Source organism: Arachis ipaensis, chromosome B1, assembly GCF_059453495.1.
Source record: "Arachis ipaensis isolate K30076 ecotype BB chromosome B1, ASM5945349v1, whole genome shotgun sequence".
Lineage (NCBI taxonomy): Eukaryota > Viridiplantae > Streptophyta > Magnoliopsida > Fabales > Fabaceae > Arachis > Arachis ipaensis.
The window spans coordinates 99,881,941-99,892,080 of record NC_142436.1 but is presented as its reverse complement, the minus strand read 5'-3'; the positions used below and the strand labels follow the sequence as shown (position 1 = coordinate 99,892,080).

Below are 10,140 nucleotides of genomic sequence, written 5' to 3'. Positions count from 1 at the left end.
GTCTTTTTCTTTTGTTTTCACTTGAATTGTGCACTTTCTTGAGCTACAAGTAAGTTAATTTGGGTAGATTTTCATGCTTCCTTTGATTGAATCAACCATGTATGAATTCATGCTATTTCATGAGGTTTTAGGCTATAATTGTCACATATTATGATAAAATGAATATCTCATGATTTTAAGCATAGCTTTGATGTGTTTGGTTGATTAATGATAGGTGAAGAAAGCTTGGAGAAAGGTTGAAACAAGAAGGAATGGCTAGGAGTAAAGAGAGGACAATGGAATAAGTGAAAATAAACCAGGAAGCAAAAAGCTGGACCAAAAGTTAGCCTCAAACTTTTGCACAAACTTTTGGGCTAACGTTGGCACATGAAAGTTACTCCCTGGGCACCAAAAGTTTGTGCCAACATTAGCCCCTAACTTTGTGGCTAACGTTGGCATGAGAAAAACACTCCCTGGGCACCAAAAGTTTGCGCCAACGTTAGCCCCTAACTTTGTGGCTAACGTTGGCATGAGAAAAACACTCCCTGGGCACCAAAAGTTTGCGCCAACGTTAGCCCCTAACTTTGTGGCTAACGTTGGCATGAGAAAAACACCCCCTGGCCACCAAAAGTTTGCGCCAACGTTAGCCTCTAACTTTTGGGCTAACGTTGGCACATGAAAAACACAAAGGGGGAGCAAAAGTTTGCGCCAACGTTAGCCCCTAACTTTTGGGCTAACGTTGGCGCCATAAGTGCACTAAGGAAGGCCAACGTTGGAGCAAAAGTTAGACCCCTAACTTTTGCACCAACGTGGGTATCCGCAAAACATGGGGGCTGATATGAAAAGTTGGACCAAAAGTTTGCCTCAAACTTTTACTCAAACTTTTACTCAAACTTTTGCAAAACTCCAACCCGGTTCACTTGGTTCACTCTGGTTCCTCTCCAAACTCCAAGAGCAATCAACCAAGGCCTCTCTCAACCCAACTCCACCAAGAGCAAAGGCCCAACTCAAGGCTTGAAGTTCATTTGAAGAAAGTGTATAAATAGGATAGAATTCAAGTTCTTAAGGGAGCTTTCCTTTTGAGTTTTCATAATAGTTTTCGGAGAGCTTTGGATATTGAGTTATCTTTAATTTCTTAGTTTCGGGGAAGGAGAATTCCACTCTCTTCCTCTTAGTTTTATTGCTTTCAATTTCAATTGCAATTGTCTTGGATCTTGGGTTGGAGAATTGAAGGAATTCTGTTTCAATCTCATCCGAAGATCTCTCTGTTTCTTCTACTGCTTATTGAATTTAGTTTCTGTTAATTGTTCTTCATCTACTTTCTTTGCAATTTACAATTCCTTTGCAATTGTTCTTGTTGGATCTTGGAAGGCATTGAGATCTAGACTTGGTTATCTAGTCTCTTGGGTCCTGAGATCCGGATTCCCCATTTCCCATTCCCTGTTTACTGTTTTCATGCTTATTTACAATTCTGTTTTTAGATCCGGTTCAATCCAAGTGTTCTTTTACTTCTCTGTTGGTTGCAATTTACTTTCCCTCGTTTAATTTCTGCAAATCCAACTCCCAATTCCCTTTACAATTCAAGCTATTTACATTTCTTGCACTTTAAGATTCTACAATTTACATTTCTTGCGTTCTAAGTTTCTACCATTTAATTTCTTGTTCTTTAAGATTCAGCATTTAAATTCCTGTTCTCTTTAATTTCATGTCAATTACCCATTCCCTTTACTTTCCATGCAATTTAAATTCTGCAAATCACAAATCACTCAACCAAATCTTGATTCGCTTGACTAAATCAACCACTAAACTAAAATTGCTCAATCCTTCAATCCCTGTGGGATCGACCTCACTCCCGTGAGTTATTATTACTTGATGCGACCCGGTGCACTTGCCGGTTAGTTTTGGGTGTTTTGGAGAAATTCGTTTTTCCGCTAAAATATCCCATCAAAACTCCTTATTGGTCAGGGAACGTCCCAGGAGGTCTTCCTCACTAGGATTCACGTCCTTCTCCTCCTCTCTGGGTTTGGCCACACCAAGTAAGGTAATGGCCTTGCACTCTCTTTTTGGATTCTCTTCTGTATTGCTTGGCAGAGTACTAGGAGGAGTTTCAGTGACTCTTTTACTCATCTGGCCCACTTGTGCCTCCAAATTTCTAATGGAGGACCTTGTTTCATTCATAAAACTTAGAGTGGCCTTAGATAGATCAGAGACTATATTTGCTAAGCTAGATGGATTCTTCTCAGAATTCTCTGTCTGTTGCTGAGTGGATGATGGAAAAGGCTTGCTATTGCTAAACCTATTTCTTCCACCATTATTAAAGCCTTGTTGAGGCTTTTGTTGATCCTTCCATGAGAAATTTGGATGATTTCTCCATGAGGGATTATAGGTGTTTCTATAGGGTTCACCCATGTAATTCACCTCTGCTAATGCAGGGTTCTCAGGATCATAAGCTTCTTCTTCAGAAAATGCCTCTTTAGTACTGTTGGATGCGGTTTGCAATCCATTCAGACTCTGAGAAATCATATTGACTTGCTGAGTCAATATTTTATTCTGAGCCAATATGGCATTCAGAGTATAAATTTCAAGAACTTCCTTCCTCTTAAGCGTCCCATTACTCACAGGATTCCTTTCAGAAGTGTACATGAACTGGTTATTTGCAACCATGTCAATGAGTTCCTGAGCTTCTGCAGGCGTTTTCTTTAGGTGAATGGATCCACCTGCAGAATGGTCCAATGACATCTTAGATAATTCAGACAGACCATCATAGAATATATCCAGGATGGTCCATTCTGAAAGCATGTCAGAAGGACACTTTTTGGTCAGTTTCTTGTATCTCTCCCAAGCTTCATAGAGGGATTCACCTTCTTTCTGTTTGAAGGTTTGAACATCCACTCTAAGCTTGCTAAGCTTTTGAGGTGGAAAGAACTTGGCTACGAAAGCCGTGAGCAGCTTATCCCAAGAGTTCAGGCTATCTTTAGGTTGAGAGTCCAACCATATTCTAGCTCTGTCTCTTACAGCAAACGGGAAAAGCATAAGCCTGTAGACCTCGAGATCAACCCCATTGGTCTTAACAGTATCACATATTTGCAAGAATTCAATTAAGAACTGAAAAGGATCTTCTGATGGAAGTCCATGAAACTTACAATTCTGTTGCATCAGAGAAACTAATTGAGGCTTTAGCTCAAAATTGTTTGCTCCAATGGCAGGGATTGAGATACTTCTTCCATGCAAGTTGGAATTTGGTGCAGTAAAGTCACCAAGCATCTTCCTTGCATCACCACCATTATTATTATTTTCGGCCATGTCTCCTTCTTTTTCGAAACTTTCTATCAGATTTTCTCCAGAGAGTTGTGCTTTAGCTTCCCTTAGCTTCCTCTTCAGAGTCCTTTCAGGTTCAGGATTAGCTTCAACAAGAATGTTCTTATCCTTGTTCCTGCTCATATAAAAAAGAAGAGAACAGAAAAGAAAATATGAAATCCTCTATGTCACAGTATAGAGATTCCTTATATGAGTATAAGAAGAGAAGGATGGAAGAAAGAAAAGATAAGAATTCGAACACAGAGGAAAAGAGTTGGTTCGAATTTTTGGGTAGAATAGAAGTGTTACTAAATAAATAAATAATTAGAAGGAGATGAGAGAGGGAAGAATTCAAAAACTAAATAAAATAAAATAAAAATATTTTTGTTTTTAATTTAAAATTAAAGTTAAAATTCGAAAATTAAGAGAAGAAGTAAAATTAAAATTAAAAATTAAAACAATTAGTTAATTAAAACAAATTTTGAAAAAGGGGTTAGTAATTTTCAAAAATTAGAGAGAGAAAATTAGTTAGGTGGTTTTGAAAAATATATGATTGAAATAGAATACTTTTAAAATCAAACAAAAGTTAAGTGGTTAATTGAAAAAGATTTGAAAATCAAATTTGAAAGGGTGAAAAAGTAGAAAAGATTTTGAAATTGATTTTGAAAAAGATATGATTGAAAATGAAAAAGATATGATTGAAATTTAATTTGAAAAATATTTAAAAAGGAAATTAAAAATATTTGATTTTTGAAAATTAGAGTCGATTACTTGACTAACAAGAAACAAAAAGATATGATTTTAAAATTTAAAGATTGAACCTTTCTTAATAGGAAAGTAACAATCTTTAAAATTTTTTTGAATCAATCACATTAATTGTTAGTAAAGATTTTGAAATTATGAAACAAAATAAGAAAAAGATTTTAAAAATCAATTTGAAATTTTCGAAAATATGAAAGAAAAATGAAAAAGATTTGATTTTTGAAAAAGATTTGAAAAAGATAGAATTTTTAAATTGAAAATTTGATTTGACTCATAAGAAACAACTAATTTTGAAAATTTTTTGAAAAAGTCAACTCAAATATTCGAATTTTATGAGAAGAAAAAGGGAAAGATATTTTTTTATTTTTGAATTTTAATGATGAGAGAGAAAAATATCAAAAAGACTCAATGTATGAAAATTTTGGATCAAAACACACAATGCATGCAAGAACACTTTGAATGTCAAGATGAACACCAAGAACTTATTTTTGAAAATTTTTAAGAAAAGAAAAACATGCAAGACACCAAACTTAAAAAAAATTTTAATGTTGAGACACTAACAAATTGAAAATGCATATGGAAAACAAGAAAAGACACAAAACATGAAAATGTAAAGATCAAATAAAGAAGATCATCAAGAATAACTTGAAGATCATGAAGAACATATGATGAATATTCAAAAATTAAAGAAAATTATAAAAGCATGCAATTGACACCAAACTTAAGAATTGACACTATACTTAAACAAGAAGCACAAAATATTTTTTGGTTTTTATGATTTTATTAATTTTTTTGGTTTTTTCGAAAATTACTTTGGAAAAAACGTAAAAGAAAATTTTTTTTTGTATTTTTCGAAAATAATAAATAAAAAGATTAAAAATAAAATAAAATTACCTAATCTGAGCAACAAGATGAACCGTCAGTTGTGCAGACTCGAACAATCCCCTACAACGGCGCCAAAAACTTGGTGCACGAAATCGTGATTGTTCATTTCTTGGTAACGGCGCCAAAAACTTAATGCGCACATTCATATTCTTAGTTCTTTTTCACAACTTCGCATAACTAACCAGCAAGTACACTGGGTCGTCCAAGTAATAAACCTGATGTGAGTAAGGGTCGATCCAACGGAGATTGTCGGCTTGAAGCAAGCTATGGTCACCTTGTAAATCTCAGTCAGGCGGATTCAAATGGTTATAGAGTTTTTAATAATTAAAATTTAAATAAAATGTAAAATAAAAGATAGAGATACTTTTGTAATTCATTGGTGAGAATTTTAGATAAGCTTATGGAGATGCTTAGTTCCTTCTAAATCTCTGCTTTCCTACTGCTTTCATCCAATCCTTCCTACTCCTTTCGATGGCAAGCTGTATGTTGGGCATCACCGTTGTCAATGGCTACATCCCGTCCTCTCAGTGAAAATGGTCCAAAATGAGCTGTCACCGCACGGCTAATCATCTGTCGGTTCTCGATCATACTGGAATAGGATTCAGTAATCCTTTTGCGTCTGTCACTACACCCAGCACTTGCGAGTTTGAAGCTCGTCATAGCCATCCCTTCTCAGATCCTACTCGGAATACCACAGACAAGGTTTAGACTTTTTGGATCTCAAGAATGGCTGCCAATAATTCTAGCCTATACCACGAAGACTCTGATCTCACGATCAGGAGGCTAAGAGATATGCATTCAAGAATGCTTTCATGTAGAACGGAAGTGTTTTTCAGGCACGCGTTCATAAGTGAGAATGTTGATGAGCGTCACATAATCATCACATTCATCATGTTCTTGTGTGTGAATGAATATCTTAGAGAAGAAATAGGCTTGAGTTGAATAGAAAAACAATAGTACTTTGCATTAATTCATGAGGAACAACAGAGCTCCACACCTTAATCTATGGTGTGTGGAAACTCTACCGTTGAAAATACATAAGAGCAAGGTCCAGGCATGGCCGAATGCCCAGCCCCCTAAACATGTACAAAATGATCTAAAGATTAACAAAAGATCCCAAGATGTAAAAACAATAGTAAAAAGTTCTATTTATACTAAACTAGTTACTAGGGTTTACAGAGATAAGTAAATGATGTAGAAATCCACTTCCAGGCCCACTTGGTGTGTGCTTGGGCTGAGCATTGAAGCTTTCACGTGTAGAGGTCTTCCTTGGAGTGAAATGCCAATTTGTAACCTGTTTCTGGCGTTTAACAATGCTTTGCAACCTGTTTCTGGCGTTTAACTCCAGAATAGGGCAGAAAGCTGGCGTGTAACGCCAGTTTGCATCGTCTAAAATCGGACAAAGTATGGACTATTATATATTGCTGGAAAGCCCTGGATGTCTACTTTTCAAAGAAATTGAGAGCGCGCCATTTGGACTCCTATAGCTCCATAAAATCCACTTTGAGTGCAGGGAGGTCAGAATCCAACAGCATCTGCAGTCCTTCTTCAGCCTCTGAATCTGATTTTTGCTCAAGTCCCTCAATTTCAGCCAGAAATTACCTGAAATCACAGAAAAATATACAAACTCATAGTAAAGTCTAGAAATATGATTTTTATTTAAAAACTAATAAAAATATATTAAAAACTAATCAAATTATACTAAAAACTATGTAAAAACAATGCCAAAAAGCGTATAAATTATCCGCTCATCACCCATACACAGCCAGAGCCCACAGAGCCAGCAACACACCCTTCAGGAGGCGATGATCCCTCACACCCGACCTGACTAGAGCATCGAGGACGATGCTGTGCTCTAAGTGTGGGGAGGTCACTATCTCTGGCAGATTCTATTTTTGGTGAACTATTTCAGACCTTTTTTATCATATTTTGCTTTATTTTTATTTTGCTTTATTTGATTTTATTTTATTTTTCTTTGAATACTTGCACATTTTTATTTTATTGTACTTCTTTTTATTTTCACTTTGTTACATTTTGCACTTTGGGCTGTATATATCTTAGATATTTAGCTTAGATTGCACTCTTAGTCTATTAGTTGTGATATGGAAAAACATGGATTATTTAGTTAGTTTACCCTTTTTAGCATATGAGAAGTTGGTTTGATTGAAAATAGGAAGTAAACTAAAAAGCCTTTTAGTTTTCATAATCACAACATTTCATTTAGTATATATATAATAAATGTTGGTCAATTGATGAAATTTTCAAGGAATGTATTTATTTTTAGGAAAGGCATTTAATATTCACATTGAATTGAGTTAAAACCCTTTTTTGGTAACTTGCAAGATATATATAATTAGATATATGGTTTTTGATCTAAGAATACACAACCCGTGAGTTTTTTAGCTTAATTGCATGGTTACATTATTTAACCATAATACTTTATTATTGTGTGTTTCTTCACTATGATTGCAATTTGTGCTTTGTTCTATTCTATATTTCCACTATTTAGTGTATTTACATGCTTGCATATAATTGAGGCCATCATTTGTCATTAGCTCACTTATCCCAAATAGCCTACCCTTTCAATCAACCTTGTTTGCCACTTTGAGCCTTTTAATCCCCATTTATTCTGTATTTTACCAAATTGAATCTTTGGTTAGCTTAAGTTAAAGATTGTGTGTCAACTAAGTATGGGGAACTGTGGGAACTTGGGTTGATGAAAGTGTACAGTGTTTCATTGACAAAATATTGGGAATTTGGATACCTACTCATATGAGACTAGAAAAATTTAAAATCCATGTGCATTAACATGTTATGTTTACTTTTATATTTTTAAAATATATATATATATATATATATATATATATATATATATATATTCAAATAAATAAGTAATTAAATAAGGGAACAAAATTATCATTGTGTTAAGTTTATTACAAGATCAATGCATATGTGATGAAATTAAAGATAATTTGGTACATGAGTATGTGATGCAAAAGTGGGAATTATGGGTAGCTAGGCATGATCTTAGAAGTACATAGAGTATGTGTATGTTAGGTGAGAATTTAGGCTAGTCAAGGATTCAATTTATAGCTCACTTGGCCATACATATATCCTCACCCTTGCCTTAACCCCATTACAACCTTGAAAAGACCTCATGATGTTTGCATTTGTACATTAAATATTTGTTGATTGGTTAGGGGAAGAACAAAGTCTTAAAAAGCATGACTAGAGAAGAGTAGAGTGATTAACCCCAAACACTGAGTGATTAGAGTGCATATATAATTCTAGTGAGGGTTCAATAGCTCATCTCCATATGTCCATGTTTGATCATTGCTTGTCTTGCTAGTTTGTGAACTCTTTTGACTAACTCAACTCAATTGTGAATGTGTTTTAATATGATTTAGTCCTTGATTTTGCATATACGATTCCTTGAACATTTGAATCAATTTGACCACATGTATGCTTATATATATATAGGTAGATAGTAATTAGAATTGCATGATTCATGTAGGTAGCTTGCATCTAGATAGGTTGCATTGCATAAGTTCCACCATTCTGCCTTCACTCTTTTACAGTTTCTCTTGAGCTTAGCATGAGGACATGCTAATGTTTAAGTGTGGGGAGATTGATAAACCACTATTTTATGGTTTTATCTTGTGCTCAATTGAGTAGTTTTTATCAATTCTTTACTCACTTATTCATATAATTTGCCTGGTTTTACAATTCCTTCCTGATTCTGTGATATAGTTGAAAACATGCTTCCTAGGCCTTTGTAACACCATAACTACCAAAGCTCACGCTTCCGGCTGCACGACTCTGATAGCTCGGACATTACGACGACTTTTATATTATTTAATACTAAAATATGAGCCTGTTTAAAACTTTAAACCGCAATACCGCTCCCAAAAATACTTTCGTTCGATAACGTACATCCAAAAATACCATACAACTTACAACAACTCATAAAGAGTACATCCATATATATACGTAAATATATATAAATAACTTTACAAGCATTAACCAATACAATTCCTATCCCTCTTACAGAATATATCAAGATAATAGCGAGGGTTCAATAAACCATAACTAAAACAATACAGAGCATTTCAACAACAACTAAATAAACTCTTTGTGAGTTCAGCGTCCATATCCTGAAAGGGGAAAAATGTAGGGGGGTGAGAACATCATCCTCGAAAGGGTTCTCAGTAGAGGGTTTTTGGGAATTACTGTAATAGGATACATGAAGATAACCGCACCAGTGATTAATAACCGTCTCATACCTCTTTTCAAAAATGATGGTTTACAATGAAAGTAAAGTTGGAAATCTTTTCTAAAAGAGGAACCATTCAATTCTCAAAGACTTAAAAGCCTTTCAAAAAGGTTTAACCATGCTGAACCAAATTAGCATTTCATAATTTTCCAAACCAAAAACACAAAACCGAAACCAATCATTGGACCATCTCATTTCAACCACGGCCCTAGGCCCAAACAATCCAACCATCAACCAATCACCACAAACCAACGGAGTCCCAGTTGCAAACACAGATAGGAAGTTCAAGAACAAACAAATAATTACAGCATGTAGAACAATTAGCAGTTAATCACATAGGCAAACCAAGTACAATATGCACACTCAAACAATGTCACATAGATGCATATGATGCATGCCTGTCCTTAGTGGCTGATGATATCATCTGTCAGTTATATAGCCAACCCGACACGTCCTGGTAGCTAACCATGGACAGAAAGACCCATCGCAGAGCAAGTAGGTTTGAGCTACAACCCCATTGCTACTACCCGCTCAACCTAGAGCCAGTGGAATAACCACTACTGCGGCTAATACCCAGGCGGGTGTTTAAAAGCTAAACTTGGAGCGAGTGGAATCACCACTACTACCGCTACTACCCAAGCATCACAGTCTCTGACCTGGAGCAAGTAGGACGAACCACAACCCTTGCTACTACCCAGGTATCTCAAGCATATATTTATTCAGTCCCAGCCATGGATCAACATCCATCTCAGCCATCCGGCTTAAATTCATACTTCATAGTCAGCCATACGACCCATAACTCATTTGGCAATCAGCCATAAATCAATATCATACACAGCCATTCCGGCTCACGGTTCAATCCAGAACCAGCTAATATTCATAATCATACATAGCCATTCCGGCCCATAACAAAACAGCACTTCCACCATTCAACATCATCAAAT

The 10,140-nt window shown here is 35.4% G+C and overlaps 1 non-coding gene across 1 annotated transcript; it reads left to right on the top strand.

Moving 5' to 3' along the window:
* The first annotated feature begins 2,772 nt into the window (after nucleotides 1-2,772).
* Nucleotides 2,773-2,880, top strand: LOC148577640 (small nucleolar RNA R71). Its single transcript, XR_015904667.1, has one exon. It is a non-coding gene; the product is annotated as a small nucleolar RNA R71 (small nucleolar RNA).
* Nucleotides 2,881-10,140: the final 7,260 nt, after the last annotated feature.